The sequence below is a fragment of the Megalobrama amblycephala genome, linkage group LG5 (genome assembly GCF_018812025.1).
Source record: "Megalobrama amblycephala isolate DHTTF-2021 linkage group LG5, ASM1881202v1, whole genome shotgun sequence".
In the NCBI taxonomy this organism is placed as follows: domain Eukaryota; kingdom Metazoa; phylum Chordata; class Actinopteri; order Cypriniformes; family Xenocyprididae; genus Megalobrama; species Megalobrama amblycephala.
Window position 1 is genome coordinate 9,763,543 of NC_063048.1, and position 21,491 is coordinate 9,785,033.

A 21,491-nucleotide genomic window follows, 5' to 3' on the forward strand; every position below is an offset into this window, starting at 1 on the left:
ATGAGCACGCTTTCAAATAAAATAATGTGGTTAAATGTTTGTAAAAACAACAATAAATAATTAAGTTATAAAAGTTTAAGTTATACAATTATGAAGTTATAAAAGTGCCACAATTGTCCCACTATCACGTGCTGGGGTGGCATTTTGCTCCTATGATCGGGTCATAAAACTACAAAATTTATTTTAAATTCATGATGTAATATTAATTAGATTTTTTTTATGTAATGTTTTAATTCTAGATGTTTATTTATGTAAGTGCTGCATGACTGTGACGCGTTTTAATGCGTGCGCGCGCCGAACATTCGAACCGCTTTCAAACACCTGGAGCGGCGCAGAGTTGCCATGGAAACGGAGAAACAACAACTGACAAGCAGCAAAAACAGCAGTCTCTCGCTGTTGTTTTCACTTCTTTCAGGTGAGTTTAGTCGCTAAAATCACACAAATAATACACACAACTGTTCTTGACACTTATCTAACATGTAATTGACACACTTATGTTGAATATTTACTTTATAGAAACAGTTTAGTGTCTTCGAAAATCTCCGTTAGCATCTCCGTTAGCATCCCGTTTTCAGAAGAGGTAACTTATGCTAACTCTATCGATTGATTTGTTTATGATAGTTTAGGCTTTTAATCACAACTTTATGTGTAGATGAGAGGTTTTGATAGTTTTATAAAGGTTTTGCTGTCAGGTGATTAGAAGCTGGCTAATTTATAAATGTAAATGTAGCCTAGTGTTAATCGGTGACATAACTTGCATGAAGCACAAGTTTTCAAAAGCGTTTTGTGCTCTCATGGTAAACAAATATTGATATTGTTCTGTGATTTCAGCAAAGACAAAATAACCCCTCTACAACAGAGGGGAAGCTCCGAAGATTTCAACATTTCTGAAGGAACCTGCTGACAGAAGAAGGAAACACAGGTGAGCTGAGGAAACTCACCAAATAACTCCATATAAATTTTTTTCCCACAATAATTTTCACCTATACCATGAATCTGTTATTTTCTTCTTTTTTATTTTGTCAAATTTACATTTCTTATTTATTTAATTTGTTTTAAGAAGGCTTTGACATCCAAAATGTAAGTGACACTGTATGAGCAATATTTGATGAATAAGTAAACCTAAAAACATAAATTCTGTTATTTTATGCATTTTCTTCTTTTTCTGCTGTAGCTTCATTTCTTTTAATAAACCTGGCATTGAATAATAATATTGTTGGCTCTGTGACTAATTGTTTATGTTCCTAGATACTTCCCTGCTGACGCTCTGCACCATAGCAGAGTTGGAGCAGATAAAAAAGTTCCTGTCGGACCACATGACTAGTAAGTAAACCCTCTAAACATACACTAATGTTCAAAAGTGTGGGGTCGATAAGATTTGTAATGTTTTTAACAAGTATCTTCTGCTCACAAAGGCTGCATTCATTGTCACATGATCCTTCAGAAATAATTCTAATATGATGATTTGATGCTCAAGAAACATTTCTGATTATTATCAATGTTGAAAGCAGTTGTGCTGCTTCACTTTTTTTTCAGGATTCTTTGATGAATAGAAAGTTAAAAAAAAACAACATTTTTTTAAACAGAAATATTAACTATCACTTTTGGTCAATTTAATGCATACTTACTGAATACAAATGTGAATTTCTTAAAAAAAGGTTTGGGATCAACAAATCCTGTGGGGAAAAATAATAAAAATTGGTTTATACTGTTAAAACAGTTTTCACAACAATATTAATCAGCACAGCTGTTTTCAGCACTGATGATAATCAGAAATGTTTCTTGAGCAACAAATCATCATATCAAAGTCCATTAAAGGAGGTAGTTAGCTAATCTTTCTCCTGTTACTCTTTCTATCTCAGGATCCCCAGCAAGGTTACTAGAAGTTACAGCAGCTCCAGTTTGGATTCAGCCTCACTTGTGAAGACTTCAGTTGATGGAAACTATAGATGGACATACAAAACTAACAGATATTATCCTTGTATTGTAATCATTGGTCCGGGTTCACAGACAGGGCTTAGATTAAGTCAGGATTAGGTTTTAGTTAAATTAGGACATTTAAGTAGCTTTTTTAAACATGCTTTAGAAAAAAATAAAAAACATTACTGTTGTGCATCTTGACACAAAACTATTACACTGACATATTTTAAGATATGCTTTCAGTTAAAGGGTTAGTTCACTCCAAAATTACATTTGTCTTTAATTACTCACCCTCTTGTCGTTCCAAACCCACCATTCCAAACCTGTAAGAACTTTAATCATCTTCAGAACATAAATTAAGATATTTTTGAAGAAATCCGAGGGTATCTGATCCACACGTAGGCAGCAAAGTCATTGCACCTTTTGACATCCAGAAAGGTAGTTGAAAACATGGTTAAAATAGTCAACGTTACTACAGTGGTTCAAAAAGTATTCTCGTCGCTTCATAGCATTAAGATCGAACAACTGTATTCCCTCGGATTTCATCAAAAATATATTAATTTGTGTTCTGAAGATGAATAAAGGTCTTACAGGTGTGGAATGACATGAGGGTGAGTAAATAATGACAGAAATTATATTTTTGGGTGAACTAACCCTTTAAGCCTTGTCTGTGAAACCGGGCAAGTGTCTCAAAGGGAAGGTTTGCATGACAGTTTTGCTGACAAATAAACAGGGATATCTCTATGGAAGCTTGTTTCCATCACTAAATAAAAGAAGGTACTTGTAGGGCTGCACGATTTATCGCACAATATGCGCTGCGCAAAAAATAATTGCAGCCTTTGCCAGATCGTGCGCAATTTAATTTTAACTTAATAGCGATAAATCGTGCAGCCCTAGGTAATTGCGACTTTCTATCACGCAATTCTGACTTTATAACTCACAATTCTGACTTTATATCTCACAATTCTGACTTTATATCGCAATTCTGACTTTATATCACTCAATTCTGACTTTATAACACGCAATTCTGACTTTATATCACTCAATTCTGACTTTATATCACTCAATTCTGACTTTCTAACACGCAATTCTGACTATAACACACAATTCTGACTTTATATCTCGCAATTCTGACTTTATATCACTCAATTCTGACTTTCTAACACGCAATTCTGACTATAACACACAATTCTGACTTTATATCTTGGGATATATATAACAGGGATATCTCTATGGAAGCTTGTTTCCATCACTAAATAAAAGAAGGTACTTGTAGGGCTGCACGATTTATCGCACAATATGCGCTGCGCAAAAAATAATTGCAGCCTTTGCCAGATCGTGTGCAATTTAATTTTAACTTAATAGCGATAAATCGTGCAGCCCTAGGTAATTGCGACTTTCTATCACGCAATTCTGACTTTATAACTCACAATTCTGACTTTATATCTCACAATTCTGACTTTATATCGCAATTCTGACTTTATATCACTCAATTCTGACTTTATAACACGCAATTCTGACTTTATATCACTCAATTCTGACTTTATATCACAATTCTGACTTTATATCACTCAATTCTGACTTTCTAACACGCAATTCTGACTAACACACAATTCTGACTTTATATCTCGCAATTCTGACTTTATATCACTCAATTCTGACTTTCTAACACGCAATTCTGACTATAACACACAATTCTGACTTTATATCTCGGGATATATATAACAGGGATATCTCTATGGAAGCTTGTTTCCATCACTAAATAAAAGAAGGTACTTGTAGGGCTGCACGATTTATCGCACAATATGCGCTGCGCAAAAAATAATTGCAGCCTTTGCCAGATCGTGTGCAATTTAATTTTAACTTAATAGCGATAAATCGTGCAGCCCTAGGTAATTGCGACTTTCTATCACGCAATTCTGACTTTATAACTCACAATTCTGACTTTATATCTCACAATTCTGACTTTATATCGCAATTCTGACTTTATATCACTCAATTCTGACTTTATATCACTCAATTCTGACTTTATATCACAATTCTGACTTTATATCACTCAATTCTGACTTTCTAACACGCAATTCTGACTATAACACACAATTCTGACTTTATCTCTCGCAATTCTGACTTTATATCACTCAATTCTGACTTTCTAACACGCAATTCTGACTATAACACACAATTCTGACTTTATATCTCGCAATTCTGACTTTATAACACGCAATTCTGACTTTATAACACGCAATTCTGACTTTATATCACTCAATTCTGACTTTATAACACGCAATTCTGACTTTATAACTCGCAATTCTGACTATAACACAATTCTGACTTTATATTTCACAATTCTGACTTTATATTTCACAATTCTGACTTTAACTCGCAATTCTGACTTTATATTATGCAATTCTGACTTTATAACTCGCAATTGTGATATTTAAATGAAATAAAAATAAAAAAGTAATTGCAAATTTTTATCTCACAATTCCGACTTTTTCTCAGAATTGCGAGATAAAAATTTGCAATTACTTTATTTTTATTTCATGGCGGAAACAAGCTTCCATATATCTCAGTACATGTTACTCAGAGAAAGATTAAACATTCTCCATTCACATATATGTGAAAATACCAACATTGTAACAATACAAAGTGTGTTGAAAATCTGCAAACTTGCCCTTTAAAAATGTTGAAGATAACATCCTTTTGTCTGTTTAACTGAACATGACTTAAACACACAATTTTAAATTGATTTCATCTTAGAGCTATTGTCATATTGACATTCCTCTGGCTGATTAAAGGATATTTTGCTATTGTATAATCTTGAACATGCATTTTCTGTAAAGCTGCTTTACATATTGTAAAAAGTACTATATGGTTTTACTATGGTAAACTGTAGCAACTATGTTTTTTTTTCTTTTCAAAACATGGTTCTACTATTGTAATATTACAGTAATACTAGAGTAAAAGTATGGTTATCACGACCATATTAGGTAACCATAGGTTTTGAAACCATGCGTTCTGTAGTTATGGTTTTACCACAACAATCATAGATAAACCATAGTTGTGGTAAAACCATGGTTCATTTTGTTGTTTTTACTGCAAATGCTGTGGTAAAACCAAGGTTAATTTAGAAATAAATGTGAATTTAATGCTCCTAATTTAGTTGACTAATAGTCACGTTGGATAAAACATCTGATAAATGAATAAATGTATGTATTTATTTGATCTGTTCATTGAAAATGTATTTAAAAATAAATTTGCAACTGCTATTGAGAGTGGTGTACATTGATTCATTATAGTGTGGAAGGACAGTGGTTAATATAAGGAACTGATTATAAACCGTGGACCGACCGCGGGCCGCCAGAAAACCTTTATTATAAACCAGCGGCTCAATAGCGGACCACCGTCGGAAAAGTGGCGGCTGCCGCCGGTGGTCCGCTGGAATAACGATGAGCAAAACGTCAGCGCACCGCTGGCGGTGTCCGCCGGTGGGCCGCCCACTTTGCCACTGGTGGGCCGCCAGTGGCCCACTGGTCTGATGTTAGCTGGGTGCGCTTCATTTCACATCCGTTTTCCACGCTGGTCAGTATATGCAGATAGTTCATAACACAGCCAGCGTTCACCATTCTAATATGTTTTTAACTGTATAATATAAATTTTAACATCTTCCTCCACTATTTCCCAGTCTCTACTGTACTGACGGTGACCTAAAGTCCCAGAATGCAATGCGTCGCTGACGTCACGTTCCCAGACTCTATACACAGACAATAAATAATCGCCAACACAAACGTCGTAATTAAAACAAAATGCCTACAAGTTTTTATAGGCGCGTTTTTTTCCGTTCCTCACAACAGCTGTGACTGACAACATCCGCGGGGGGCGGGAAAATCTAAAGCGTTGCTTTGCTCAATACTGATTGGTTAGACCATACGTGTCCAAACTCGGTCCTTGAAGGCCGCTGTCCTGCAGAGTTTAGCTCCAACTTGCCTCTACACAGCTACTTCAAGTGTGTTTAATTGTGGCTGGAGCTCAGCGCAGAGAAAAGTAACGTGTAAAAAATTGAAGTGCTGCTCTAATTAACACTTGTGCCGAATGCAAAAATCGCCATTTTATGCCATCAAACAGAGCACTTTAAGTATTTGGTATCCGAAACCATAGCGGACGTTATCGAGTGTACTCACATTTTTCACAGACGGATTAAGTTACACAAGCACTAAACATATGATGGTCATTAGACCATGCAAGACCCACTATTTGTTAACATGCACAGCTAACAGGTCGTGTTAAACATGATTAACGTTACCTTCGTGAGTGACAATGACACCCTGGGACAGACCGAGCGCAGGCCGTTTCCAGCTTGAATTCAGACGCGCTTTGGTGAATCACAGAAGGAGCCTGTACGAGGATGGCAGTGCAACACACAGTCAAGATCACGGGATTTAGTCAAGTTCACGAAACCAAGACATGCATGCTTTGCTGGTACCATGACGCCGATCAAACTCCGTCCATCCGTCGACTTGGGATTTGAACTGGAGTTCTTGGAGCGCGCGCACTTGAAAGTGTGACATCAGCAGCGAACAGCCAATCGCATGCCCTGAAACAGAGAATCCGAATTCACTTCCCGCGAGACACTTGCTATTCAATACTCTCATTTGAAGAAGATTGAATATAAAGTACAGAAATGCATCTAGACAGCAAGATAACTTTTATGATACAGCAAGATATTTAGTTTATATTGTTGAGTATAAATATGATCAAGACTCCATTTATTAAATCAAATGCAGTAAAACAGTAAAATGGCTCAATTTTATTACAAATTAAAAAAAACTTTTCTTTTTGAACATATTTTAAAATGTAATTTATTCCTGTGATCAAAGCTGAATTTTAAGCTTCATTATACGGTCTTCAGTGTCACATGATCCTTCAGAAATCGTTCTGATGTTTTTAACATTTCTTATCAAAGGATTATCACCACTGGAATCCATACCATTCTTAAATATTTAAATAAAATTACATTTTTACAATTGTTTTTACTGTATTTTATCTGATAAACATAGCCTTTCTAAACATAAGAAACTTCATATCCTCCTTACTAGTCCCAAACTTCAAAATCTTGTGTGCGTGTTATGTATGTGTCTGTGTAGACTTCAGATGCAAAAGCCTCCAAGTGCCATCTGAAATTTTCTTATAAAATGTGCATCTTTACAAGGTTTCTATGTTTAGGTTCAGTAATTTAACTTTAATGGCAGTTCTATTTAAAACAGGAACCTGATAAAAATGCTCACTTTATAAGAATATTTTAGATGACACTTAGAGGCTTTTGCATCTGAAGTCATCATCCTTTGAGTTCAACTGATGATGCTTTATAGTACATCAATTGTGTTGATGCAAATATATTGGTAGGCCAGTAAACAAACAACAAAAAAGGGTTTGTTTGTGTTAAGGTCTTAATACTATGGCTTGCAATGAGCCGTCCTATTGGACGCTGAGGAGAAAAGCCAAGGAGAAGGTGGATCAACAACTGCAGACAATAAATGCAACAACTTCGGGGACGGAGTTGAGTTGCATGCACAGTGACTCACGTAACGCCTGTCAATGTCAAATCGATGATGAAGACACATTTATGGACTGTCTCTCTCAGATTGACGAGACTGAAGCTGTCAATATGGCAAGTCTTCTTGATGACAGTGAGTCTGACCCCGAGTCAGAGTCTGAAACCGATCCAACTTCCCTAGGAGAAGATTTGGCAACCTGGGCTACTGAAAACAAAATCTCACACGTGGCATTAAATTCATTACTAAACATACTACGTCAACATAGTTTGAATCTGCCAAAAGACTCAAGAACGTTGCTAGGAACGGTGCGTGGGAACCCTCAAATACAACACAAAGCTGGTGGCCAGTATTACCATTTTGGAGTACTAAATTCAATCACAGAGGTGCTACATCAGAATGTCAAGATTCTGAGCAACATTCACACATTGGAGCTTCAGGTCAACATCGATGGTCTGCCCCTCTACAAGAGTTCGTCAACACAGTTCTGGCCCATTCTTGGAACACTGCAAAATATCCGACAAGAAGAACCAGTGACAATAGGTTTATTTTGTGGCACAGGTAAACCTACCTCACTGACCGAGTATCTCGAAGACTTCATCACGGAAGTAAATGAATTGGGTAATGGATTTGAGTTTGAAGGAGTGAGATTAGCTTTACAACTTTCTTCGATGGTTTGCGACGCACCTGCTCATGCATTCCTAAAAAACATCAAAGGTCACACAGGCTATCATGGATGTGAAAAATGCACACAGGATGGAGTGTACCTGGAAAACAGGATGACATTTCCAAGAAGCGACATGCCTCTAAGAACCAATGAGAGCTTCAGAAACAAGACCGATTCTGATCACCATCATGGCATGTCACCCCTTGAACAAACTTCCCTGGACATGGTCTCTGGCATCCTCCTCGATTACATGCACCTCGTGTGCCTCGGAATCATGAGAAGACTTCTCCACTTGTGGTTGAAGATGGGTCCTCTCACTTGTAGGCTGTCGGGATTTCAAATAAACACATTAACAGAAAGGTTAGTGAATGCTCAGAGAAGCGTGCCCATGGAGTTCGCAAGGAAACCAAGGGCACTGAGGGAAATTGACAGGTGGAAGGCAACAGAGTTCAGGCAGTTTTACTGTATACCGGACCTGTTATGTTGAAAGATCTCCTTACCACAGAGGTGTATAAAAACTTCTTGCTGCTTTTTGTGGGAATCTTCATCCTGTGCAACAACAGACTGATGGAAGATTACTGTGATTATGCCAATGACATACTGGTTCTCTTCGTCAATCACTTCGGTCAACTGTATGTGCCACAATTCCTGTCCTATAATGCACACTGCCTTGTACATCTTGCAGATGATGCAAAAAAGCATGGCGTGCTAGACAACTTCAGTGCTTTCAAGTATGAGAATCACCTGAACAAACTCAAAAGACTTCTGAGGAAACCAACATGCCCTCTGAGTCAAATAATAAAAAGATTCTCAGAGATGCAAAGAAGCTGCAAAAAACCTCACAAAACCAGGCCACATCTGCTCAAAAAACAGCATGCAACTGGTCCTCTACCTGCATCCTTTCATGAAGCGACACAGTATAAAGAGTTAAGGACAAGCCCTTACACTCTTAAACTGGACCGGGCAAACAGTCACGTTTACATCGGCGGTAAAGTTGCAAAGCTGCAAAATATCATTTCATTCAGGGATGAAATTTATGTAGCTTACAGCACCTTCAACCATCAGGAATCTTTTTTTGACTATCCCCTACCATCCTCTACACTCGGCATTTATTTAGTTGACGATCTCTCAACCACCGTCGAGTTCTGCAAATTTGAGGAAATAGAGAACAAAATTTTTCTTGTCCCACATCAACATCATTTTGTTGCAATTCCACTTTTACATACAGATTAATTCTTTATCAGCACTTTTTGTTCCATAGTTTATGCATTTGAATTACATAGTTGAATTTATCCAAGTTAATACACAATATGGGTTTCAGGCTGGCAGTTCTCTTATATTAAAAAAAAAAAAAAAAAAAAAAAAAAAAAGTGTACCTAATAGTGGAGTTTGAGGGAGAAGGGACGACTGGACCAGTTGCCAAGTCCTGGTATGCTGACGGATACTCCTGGTGGCCACCATATAAAGACATTGACAGGCTGTTAAAGAGTGTTAAAATCATGGAGACACCACAGCCAGAGAAGGGGTGGACCCGGCATAAAACAAGAATCCTGCACGAGTCAGGTAAGAGTAAATTATACTGTAAATTAAACATGATCTTACCCAGCATAACTGCATTTCATTTTTCAGAATCTTTGTACATTTATCTATACTGTAAAATGTGGTCTCACATAAAGCTTTAATAAACAAAACTGAAACCATACCTGTATTTCATTTTTCAGCATCTTTTCAAAATGTAGCCAACAACTGGAAGAAGGCCAGCTATACATCCGACATAAATTCAGAACCCGAAATTGCTGGAAAAAGGATTCCAAAGTAAGTCCTCACAAAAGACAAAGAAATGTTTTAACACATGTAAATGCCATATACTTTCATTTAAACCAACTTTACCATAGTTCAACTGAATATTTAAATAATAGAATAGCAGCTTCAGTATGATTGTTACAGGTTTTAAAGTGTTTCTGCCATCAAGTACTCACCCTCAAGTCGTTTCAAACCTGCAAGACTTTCGTTCATCTTTTGAACACAAATTATGTTGATGTCTACGCTCAGACATCAACGCAACTACCCCCTCAAGGACCAGAAAGGTAGTAAAGACATTGTTAAAAATATAACATCACAAGTCCATGTGACTATAGTGGTTCAACCACAATTTTATGAAGCGATGAGAACCCTTTTTCTGAGCAAGAAACAACAACAACAACAACAACAACAACAAAAATTGTTGAAAATAATTCAACAATTTCCTCTACCATGTCAGATTCCATCACGCATGCACAAGAGCACCACGATGTACAGGTATGTGCGTGGTGCTAAAGCAGGAGCCGGCGTTTTGACACAGAACCCGCTGCGTTTGTGCTGCGTTTACCAAAAAGAGGTGGTAGTGGCATTGCTGTCTACGGGGGGTCAGAAAGTTACTGGATGTCATCAAAAATATTTTCATTTGTGTTCTGAAGATGAACAAAGGTCTTACAGTAAATTATGAAAATTATTATTTTTGGGTGAACTATCCCTTTAAGGAGAAATAAAGCATAAAATGTTTTTAGTCCATTTATATGAGTATTTGCTACATCACACAAGGGGCAATTAATGTGTGCAGTTGTACTTTTTTCTTTGTGTTCCTAGAAAGAAACTGTGCTCCAACCACATCTACTCATCGGATGATGAGGCACCAGAACAACCACCTCTTAAAAAAAGAAAAACTGCAGACAAAGAAAGTGTTCCACCAGCACCAAAGCCTCCATCAATTCCAAAACGCACCAAGAAAAAAGGTAATGGAAAATAAATGTAAAAACATGTAAAACATGGTAATAAAATGAATGCTATGAATAACAATACACATTACATTTAAACTCCAATTTAATTTTTTTTTCCCCCCTGGTGAAAGAAATGCATAAATGAAGAAAGCCAAACTATTAAATGTCATGGATGTATATTTGAGTAATTCATGATTTTTTGTGTGTGTGCGTGTGCGTTCGTCAAAATGAATTTTTTTTTCCCAAAACGTTATTTTTACAGAGATCGGTAGTATATTAGTAAAATCTTATGTGTTGATGACAATTAAAAAAAAATTCATGATCCATGACATTCAATATTTTTGCTTTCATCACCATTTGTTTTTCTTTCTTCAACATTTTTTTTCAACATCAAAAAATTGATCTATGTAATTCTCAAATTTGGTTGATTTACACAGAATGGCCCAGTATGAAATAAGTAAGATTAAAAGTGCATAACAGCCAGAATACAAAAACAAAATTTCCCTTTTATCAGGTCCTGTTGTGCAGCCTCAGGTTTTGCAGAGCAGAGCTGTAAACTCTTTAAGCAACTGTAAGTCTGAAGTGTCTCTTATCTTAAATCATTTTAATTGTTCTATCCAAATCTACAATTATTATTTAAAGCTACAACTATGTCAGCGGTTCTTAATCCTGTTCGTCACATTTTGTATATCTCTTATCACTTCAGACATTTGTGCTATTCGACCGTGGATTTCACAGGATCCACCATGATTCCAGTTCGAAGGGAGCATATATTTTCCATTCAAAGGACATTAAAGTGCATAAGACATCCCTTTAAATTGTATTTATTCATAGAGTTATATTACGTCACACTTCTCTAGTTTCATCAGGCAGTGGTGTTGCGCAAATCCTTGAATGAATGTTCCTAATTGAACTAAACCTTAACAGATTTCCTGTGCAGGAAAATAATTAAGAACCGCTGAATTAAGTAACTGTTGAAACATACAGCTGCAGAACTGAAATGAACATCACTAATGACCCCCCCGACTGTCAACAGCATTTGTTAATCAGCAACAAAGTGATATGGAAGACCAACAGCAGACCTGGTGTGAGAGTCTCCCCAGCTTTCAAGGTAAATTATTAGTTGTATCTGGCTGGTGGGAATGCTCAAATGAAGTCAAACATGTGATCCAATTAATGGGTTATTTGACTCGAAGAAACTTTTGTGAATTGTGTCATTCCTAACCCATAAACTATTTTCTATTTTCATTAAGATGTCTTTAATGAACACAGTAGGGGTGCAACGGTTCTCGGTAAAAAAAAGAAAAAGAAAAAAAGTACCGTTCTCCACTTACAGTTCGGCACGCACTTGCACCCCGGTCCATCTCGAAAAACGACCCATCTATAGGCTAATATGGTTTGTTTAAAATAGCAACGTGGAAGACGGACAGAGTTCAGATCATGTATATTTCAGTCGATGGATGCGCATTCTGGCTTCTAAAAATGTTACAACGATAATCAGAAAGCGTGGACAAAACAGTCACTCAGTGTAAACTTTGTTCAATGCTAGTGCTGTATGCTCTAATGTCTAGTCATTTACACTGTTATCACCCGGGTGTTGATGTGAGCGCAGGTGAGACCTGAACAGCACACATTGCTATCTGTGTGTTTAAACTAAACTCATTTAAGCCTGGCTAATTTAAATATTCAAGAGCAAGACGCAAAAGAAAACTTGCGCGTGCTGTGAGAGCGTGCACACACTTATTTCAGACAACGTGCAAATACAGAGTTCTCTATCAAGTCTTGCGTAGCAGTAATATTGGAGTGGAGGCTATCAATACATAGAGAAACTTCATATGCATTACTTTTACAATTATGTTTATCATCTTTAAAGTGTGTAAGTTATGGGGAAATGCCCTGATGATGGAGGAACAGTAACCTCACAATTACATGTGCAACTTACACACTCCATCTTTTGCAGCTCCAGTGCGTGTTTCTCAGCCAGACCATCACGGAGACGGTTGGAGTATTGATCCACCTAACACACAAGGTACAAGAGCACAATCAGGGATGAGGAAATCAGAAACACATTCACAGCGTTTAAACAATCTAAAACTAAATAACATAATATTTTGCGTTCAAACCATAGACCACACCTTTTCTGTCATGAGACCCTCAGGGGACCACCTTGGAAGAACGCAGAGTAAGATAAATGCACATAAATTCACTTAAGTAAATTTTACACCCCTCACCCAAATAGAATCAAGTTAATAGAAAAAAAAAAAAAAAAAAAAAACAGTTCAAATTGCAATTGCAATGTACTGTTAATTTGCAAATGTAATAAATGCAACTTACCCACTCCAATTTTCTCAGCGACTGTAGGCATCTCTCAGGCAGACCATCACGGAGCCGGCTGGAGTGTTCATCCACCTAACACACAAGGTACAAGAGCATTAATTACAATAAGGAGGAGGAAACAAGAGAAGCTATTTAGAGCACTATACAGAATTTTAAACAGCATAATATTAGATGATCTTTTCTATCCATAGAGCACACCTTTTCTGTCCTGAGACCCTCAGGTGAGCACCAAGGAAGAACACAGAGTAAGTTACATTTGATCGCTATTACAGAGTTGTAATAAAGCAATAAGCCCCAAGAAGCTGTGGTTTTCAGTGAATTTATAACAGCTAAGGAGATGCACACCAGTAATGTTTTTTTTTCTAGTGTACATTTATAAAAGCTACTTAAATATCCTAATTGAACTAGGATATAAGTTATAAGATATATAACTAAGGCCTAATCCTGGCTTAGCCTAAGCCCTGTCTGTGAAACCGGGCCTATATCACGGATCATATCGAATCATATCACCGATACATATCATCGCGTTTTATATATATATATATATATATATATATATATATATATATATATATATATATATATATATATATATATATATATATATATATATATATATACGATCTATCGTTACACCCCTATTTTTAACTGTTAATGCGTTTGTTGTGTTAATTTTGATTTTCTTCACACACACAGCAAGATTTGCCGTCTAAACACTTTTTTCCAGCCCGTTTTGATTGAGAACATATAAACTGTCCTGAATATCAGCAGTTTCTAAACAATCAGCTGATAACAGAAATAATTGCTTGTATTGGCTGATACATCGGTGTATCTCTAGTTGTAATTCATGTAATTCTTTGGTTTTATTCTTTCCTAAAATTTCAATTAGCAACACATTTTTCTGTGTGTTTACTTGTGTTGATAAGCAAATCTTACCTTCTCCACCTTTCTCAGCGACACTCGGCATCCCTCAGGCAGACCGTCACGGAGCCGGCTATGGTGTTGATCCACCTAACACACAAGGTACAAGAGCATTAATTACAATAGAATAGGGAGGAAAAAACCAAAAACATTTCAACTTCAACAAAATCTAAAACTGTTTATTACATTCTCTTTTCAAATCCACAGAGCACACCTTTTCTGTCCTGAGACCCTCAGGTGATTGTGACCACCAAGGAAGAACACAGAGTAAGAAAAAAAATAATGAAAATAAATAAAACAAAAGAAGAAACAACAGCACACTCAAGTTCACTTGTGCATTCACATCATTTGGTAACACTTTACTTGAAGGGGTGTGCATAAGACTGACATGACACCTTCATAATCTTGACATGACACGTGTCATGAATATGAAGGAGGTTTTTATGCATGTTTATGACAACTGTCATTAAATGTCATTCGCTCAATTATGTCATTTTTAATGCAAAGATGACATTGTTTGAGATGTCTTTGTTATGACAACTTGACATAAACCAACACATCATAACCTGTCAGTGTCTTTGTCATGACAACTTGACATTAGCAAAACATCATAACCTGTCATAAACATGACATAGCAGATTAATTATCAAACTTAAAAAAAAAACTACTTAGCTTTATGGGTTAACATTACATTATTTTGGTAACATTTCAGTATAGGGAACACATATATAAACGATTAACTATGACTTTTCCCTCAATAAATTCTTAATTTACTGCTTATTATAGTTAATTGTTAGGTTTAGGTATTGGGTAGGATTAAGAATGTAGAATAAGATCATGCAGAATAAGGCATTAATATGTGCATTATAAGTACTAATAAATAGCCAATATTTTAGCCATATGAATGCTAATAGTAATAAGCAACTAGTTAAAAGACCCTAAAATAAAGTGTTACCATTATTTTATAACAGTGTCATCTTTTTTACGAAATTTGAAATTGTCTATTATCTGACCTTCTGTTGGAGGAAACTTAAAAAAAAACAAAACAAAACAAAAAAAAACAACATGAAATGAAAAATAGTCATGACGCTGTTATAAAATTATTTGTCAGAGTTGTCACTTAATGACATTGTAATGACAAGTTCAATTTGTACCACTGTACTTGAGCTCAAGATACATATTTATGACACTATTATAATGGCCTCATGACAGCCAATGTCAAAACCAACCACATGACAGTTTAATGTAATGTTAACCCATAAAGCTAAATGATGTCAAGTTGTCATGACAAAGACACTGACAGGTTATGATGTATTAGTTTATGTCAAGTTGTCATAACTCGGACATCTCAAACAATGTCATCTTTGCATTAAAAATGACATAATTGAGCGAATGACACTTAATGACAGTTGTCATAAACATGCATAAAACCTCCTTCATATTCATGACATGTGTCATGTCATGATTATGAAGATGTCATGTCAGTCTTATGCACACCCCTTCAAGTAAAGTGTTACCCATCAGGTAGTGCAGATATATAATACATCCAGAAAGTATTCTCAGTTACAGCCTTATTCCAAAAAGGATTAAATACATTTTTTCCCCCTCAAAAATTCTACAAACAATACCCATAGTGACAACATGAAAGATGTTTGTTTGAAATCTTTGCAAATTTATTAAAAAAAAAAAAAAAAAAAAACCACGTGCTTAAGTATAGAGGGTATGTTGTGAATTCTTTATATTATGTTTTTTTCTGTATTATCTGCTGCTGTGTTCTGAATCAGTTAAGGGTTTGTAGTAATTATTCTACATATGAAAATGACGTGTTACGCAAGTCGTAGTGAATACAGTTTTGGCGTAAGTGACGCATACTCCGTTGCGCATACGGAGCCGTCAGTATATGACGCATTTTCCACCCGTGCATCATCTTTGATTGCAGGACAAAGTTATTGACAAAGTAAGTTTATTTCCTGACTTTATGTTTGTCATACTGGATGTTTATAATACTGAGACGATCTCTAACATTAAGCCGCGGGTGTTTTGCGATCATTGATTATTCGTTGGTCATGTGAAACGCACGTGAAAGTGCCGTTAGCATCGCGGCTTGTATTGCTATGACCATACTTCGTTTAAGTATGTTTATGATTCTATATATTCTATATTTGTTATACTTTAAAACAATGAGGACGCTGTTGATGTATCTCAAGTTATTTATATGCTCTTATATATTCTGTTTACTTGATTGTTATTCTGCTAATCACACTTTAAGAGCTTTTATATTTGTTAATTTATAGTTTACTCGTTTATACAACATTATGTGAATATTTCTGTTTGATATTTAGTTATTTACTACTGTTTATTTATTTACTAATTGCAGAAACTACCTCCAATGCATAATGTGTATATGGTGAAACCCTGCACAAAATAAAAGGTGGAAAAGATGTGATGACTCCTACTCCCTGATCAGAGTGCTGAAGTGGTTAAGAACATTAAAGAACCGGCATTCAGTGGGGCAATCCCCAACAAATGGTCCTTCGAGCCGGATCCTTGACTGCATCAGAATGTCATCAGATGGCAAACCATCATCCGCTTCCCATACTGATACTCAAGCAAGACCCTCACGGCGATGTCAGACCCCCAAGCGCTTTGAAGATTACATCCTTGACTTCCATCACCGACCTGCCCTTTCCTCCAGTCCTGTTCAGAGGGAGTCAGAGCAGCAGAGAGGAGCAGCAGCCGCAGTGTATACTAGTCAAGCAGATGCAGTCACCAGTCAAGGTGGACATCGAATCACGCCCAGTCCGAGTCAAGCAGATGTATTGAGTATGGACTCATTGACAAAACTCATGGAGTCTATGAACGAGAGGGAGAAAGAGGAGAATGTTGAAATGGACAGTCTTCTCAGAAAATTAGATCAGCTTAAGAAACGTAAGCACCGCCGAAGCGAGATGATGGAACACATTAAAACGTTCTTGAGGGAGGAACAGGAAGATAAGGACAATGAACCAGTACAGGCTGTATCGCCACAATCATCTCCAGCACCTTCTAATTCATCAAGCCCTCTTCCCTCACATTCATATGACCCTGCATCACATGCTGGGAAACAAGCTGAATGCACATCGGTGAGACATGAGGAAAAGTCAGTTAAAACAGGTGCTATTCCTAAAGCGGGGCTGGAGAGTCGCAGCCTTGGATTCACTCCCATTCATCCACATCAGCCAAGAACTACGGGTTCAACATATTCCCCTATCTCCTCTGGCGTGGCATCTCCTGTCTCACATCTGTCACTGCAACCACTATTTCAGCCTGTTCCCACCCATTCTCTCACGCTTCCGCTCAGTCAAGAACGAGCTGTAACTCATGATGCCGAACATTCATTCCAGCCGCAGCAGCTGATTGCGTCAGCACCTGCCTATCAACATCCTACAGTACCTCATGGCTATCTTGCAAAGCCACATACGCAGATGCAGCTGGTGAATGAACCTACCTCATTCAGTTGTGTCCCTCCTTACCAAACAATGATGTCATCAGCATTATCATCTCAAAACGTGATACCTGGGTTTGTCCCTTCAGTGAACACTGCAGCAGTTGTCGCTCCTCCACAGCTGATACCAAACCGGACTGTAGCTCCGCAGGGTGGCAGTATACCGCAACGGACATTGTATAGCCCCCCTAAACCTAAAATTCCAGACTTCACAAGTGACAGTGAGAAGGAATTTGCTAATATGAAGCTGGCATTGGACAACTTGCTTGAGCCTTACCCAGAGTTATCAGAGAAATATAAATACCATGTACTGTTGGAACATCTGAAACTGCCTGAAGCTCAAATGATAGGGCAGTCATGCCGGCATCATCCCTATCCGTATTCAGCAGCTATGCAAGCACTTCAACTGCAGTATGGTCAGCCGCATCAACTGGCTCAAAGTGAGATAGCTGCCATCCTCACATCACCAGATGTCAAGCCCAATGATAGCCACAGCTTTCAGAGCTTTGCTTTGCGTGTCCATCTCCTAGTCAGTATGCTGCTGTCCCTAGAGGGACCCAGAGGGATGGAGCTTAATTGCTGCTCACACGTAGACCGCCTACTTAGCAAGCTGCCAAAGTATCTGCGGGATGGCTTCATTGAGTTCCTTCAACAGCAGGGAAAGCTCAACTCCATAAATCTTAACCCCTATAATCTGCAGGACTTCGCTGGGTGGCTGCAAGTCAAAGCACAACAGCAGAGACTGTCTATTCGATTAGTACAGCGCTACCAGCATGAGAAACTTCCAGGTGTTAGTAAAGCGAAATCCTCAGCTAAAATAAAGGGACCAAGTCTAGGTTCTTTATCATGGTGCATCCCCTGCCGAGACTGTGCTTTCTACTCGTCCCAAAGAACCCAAGCAAAAGAAAACATTCAAGGTACACTGCCTCTTTTGCAACAGTAAAGAGCACTACATTACACGCTGTGATAACCTCAAAGAGCAGTCGGTTGCTGACCTGCAGAAGTGGATATCTGATGGAAAAAGATGCTGGCGATGTGCACGATTGCATGTACCAGAGATGTGCAACCTCAAAAAGCCATGCAGTGACTGTGGTGGAATACATCTTCAAGTGCTTCACCGTATAGCACGCGATGATCCAGCGAACAGCTCAAGTACATCAGAGAGTCGCATTTACCTCACACCAGCTAGTGCGACATGCAGAGTGCTTCTCAAAGTGGTACCAGTGCTGTTACACAGTAAGTTCAATTCTGTGGAGACTTATGCTGTACTAGACGATGGAGCACAGCGCACCATGATCTTACCGATAGCTGTCCAAAGGCTACAGTTGGAGGGTGAACCAGAAACACTAGCTCTACGCACAGTACGATCTGACATCACTCACCTTTCTGGGTCCAAGATAAACCTGGAAATCTCTCCAAAGAGTGAACCAAAGAGGCGCTTCCAGATACTTGGGGCCTTCACAGCTTCGGGTCTGGACTTAGTAGAGCAATCATATCCCGTGCAGAGACTTCAGAAACGGTATGCTCACCTCAGAGGGCTTCCTTTACAGTCCTTCCACAATGTGCGTCCACTGGTACTGATAGGATCAGACCATGTCCATCTTATCACAGCAGATAAGCCAGTCCGTCAAGGAACTAAAGGTGGTCCAGCTGCAGTGCACACAGCCCTTGGGTGGGCCCTACAGGGGGCTGAGGAGAGCACACCAAGCCTCAACTCAGTACAGCAATGTCTTTTCATGTCAACTGCTTGTCCCAATGACTTGCTCTATCATAATGTTGAGAAGTTATGGCAACTTGACGTCCTGCCTTATCGGAATGAAAAACTGGTGGTTCGATCCAGGGAAGATCAAGAAGCAATTAAACTTCTCGAAAGCAGAACGCAAAGGGTTATGGTGGAAGGAGTTCAACGTTATGCCACACCCCTCTTGCGTAAACCTGGTGCTGCAAAACTCATCAGCCCGATTCAATCAGGCATGCCCAGTCTGAGGAGTACAGAGAGGAAACTTAAGGGAGACCCAGAGAAAGCTTCCATCTACTCTGGTGAGATCAATAAACTCATCAAGGCAGGTTATGTTACTAAGCTCCAACCTGAAGAAGTTACAGAGTCAGAGGAGGCCTGGTACATTCCCCACCACCTGGTGTGCCACAATGATAAACCAAGACTGGTCTTCAATTGCTCATTCAGGTATCAAGGTCTGTCTCTGAATGATCAGCTTCTGCCAGGGCCTGCTCTTGGCCCATCATTGTTGGGCGTCCTCTTAAGATTCAGACAACATCAAGTGGCTGTAAGTGCGGATATTCGTGGAATGTTCCATCAGGTCCGCTTGTTGCCTGAGGACAGACCTCTGCTCCGCTTCATCTGGCGAGATTTGCACTATGAGAACTGTCCAGATGTTTACGAATGGCAAGTTTTGCCGTTTGGCACAACCAGCAGCCCATGTTGTGCCATTTTTGCTGTGCAACAGCATGCTCGCAATAACCAAGACAGTAACCCATGTGCTCTGAAAACAGTGCAGCAGAGTTTTTATGTGGACAATTATCTGGAAAGCTTTCCAACCATATCAGAGGCCAAACTGACAGTTGATCACCTGCGCAATCTGCTGGCATCCGGTGGATTTGACCTCAGACAATGGGCTTGCAACCAGCCATCAGTAATATCACATCTACCTACGGAAGCAAGGTCCTTGGCTGCAGAACAGTGGCTTGGGCAGAACAGGACTGATCCAATGGAGCCAACTCTGGGCCTTAGGTGGAATTGTGCTGCTGATACACTAGGATACCACTATCGTCCCATTGAACATGCCGCACTAACAATGAGAACGGCCTATCAGGTGCTAGCAACACAGTATGATCCCTTGGGCTTCATCGTGCCGTTTACCACGCGAGCAAAGGTGCTCATTCAACAACTATGGTCTAAAAAAAGAGATTGAGGATGACCCAAACTTGCCGCCCGACCTTCGTGCTGCTTGGAATACATGGGAAAGTGAGCTGCAGTGTCTCAGCACCATAACAATTCCTCGCTGTTACTCATCGGTTCCTAATGATGCACAACGGAAGTACGACCTCCATGTGTTTTGTGACGCATCTGAACGAGCATATGGGGCTGTGGCTTATTTAGTAGAGTACACAGGAGATGTCGTTCATACATCCTTTGTGATGGCCAGATCACGAGTGGCACCCAGGAGGCAACAGTCCATGCCTCGATTGGAACTCTGTGCAGCATTAGCGGGAGCACAACTAGCAAAGCTTTTGAGAGATGAGATAACTCTCACTATCCAACAGACCATTCTGTGGACAGATTCTACAACTGTGCTGGAGTGGCTTCAGTCTGACTCCTGTAGATTCAAAGTCTTTGTTGGAACACGAGTCTCCGAAATACAGGAGTTGACAGAGCACAGTACCTGGCATTATGTAGACACACAGCAAAACCCGGCAGACGTTATCACAAGAGGTAAACCACATTCAAGTTTCACTGTGCCTGGCCACTGGAGTGAGGGCCAACATTTCTAAAACGGAGTTCTGCCCACTGGCCGAAGAGACCTAATCAGCCACAGTCAGAAGAGTTACCTGAACTGAAAAGTCTTACTATCTGCTGCCTAACCACTGTGGAATCAGATCATGACTGTCCTGATGCCACTCAGTTCAGTACATGGAAAGAGCTAGTGGAGGCAACCCGACGACTATGTCAAAAGGTAATGGATGATTCAGCAGACACCCATCGTGAAGCAGAATTGGTACTGCTGAGAGAGTGTCAAGCTCAGAGCTTTCCTGAGGAGATAGCGGCCCTCAAAACACAAAAACCTATACCACATCACAGTCGGCTTGCGTGTCTTGCTCCAGAGTGGGATCCAGTG

The 21,491-nt window shown here is 38.8% G+C and overlaps 1 long non-coding RNA gene across 1 annotated transcript; it reads left to right on the top strand.

Annotated features, from left to right (window-relative positions):
• On the top strand, positions 1-2,199 carry LOC125268432. The gene is made up of 4 exons (XR_007184879.1): positions 1-415; positions 832-922; positions 1,249-1,323; positions 1,863-2,199. It is a non-coding gene; the product is annotated as an uncharacterized LOC125268432 (long non-coding RNA).
• The last annotated feature ends 19,292 nt before the right edge of the window (positions 2,200-21,491 follow it).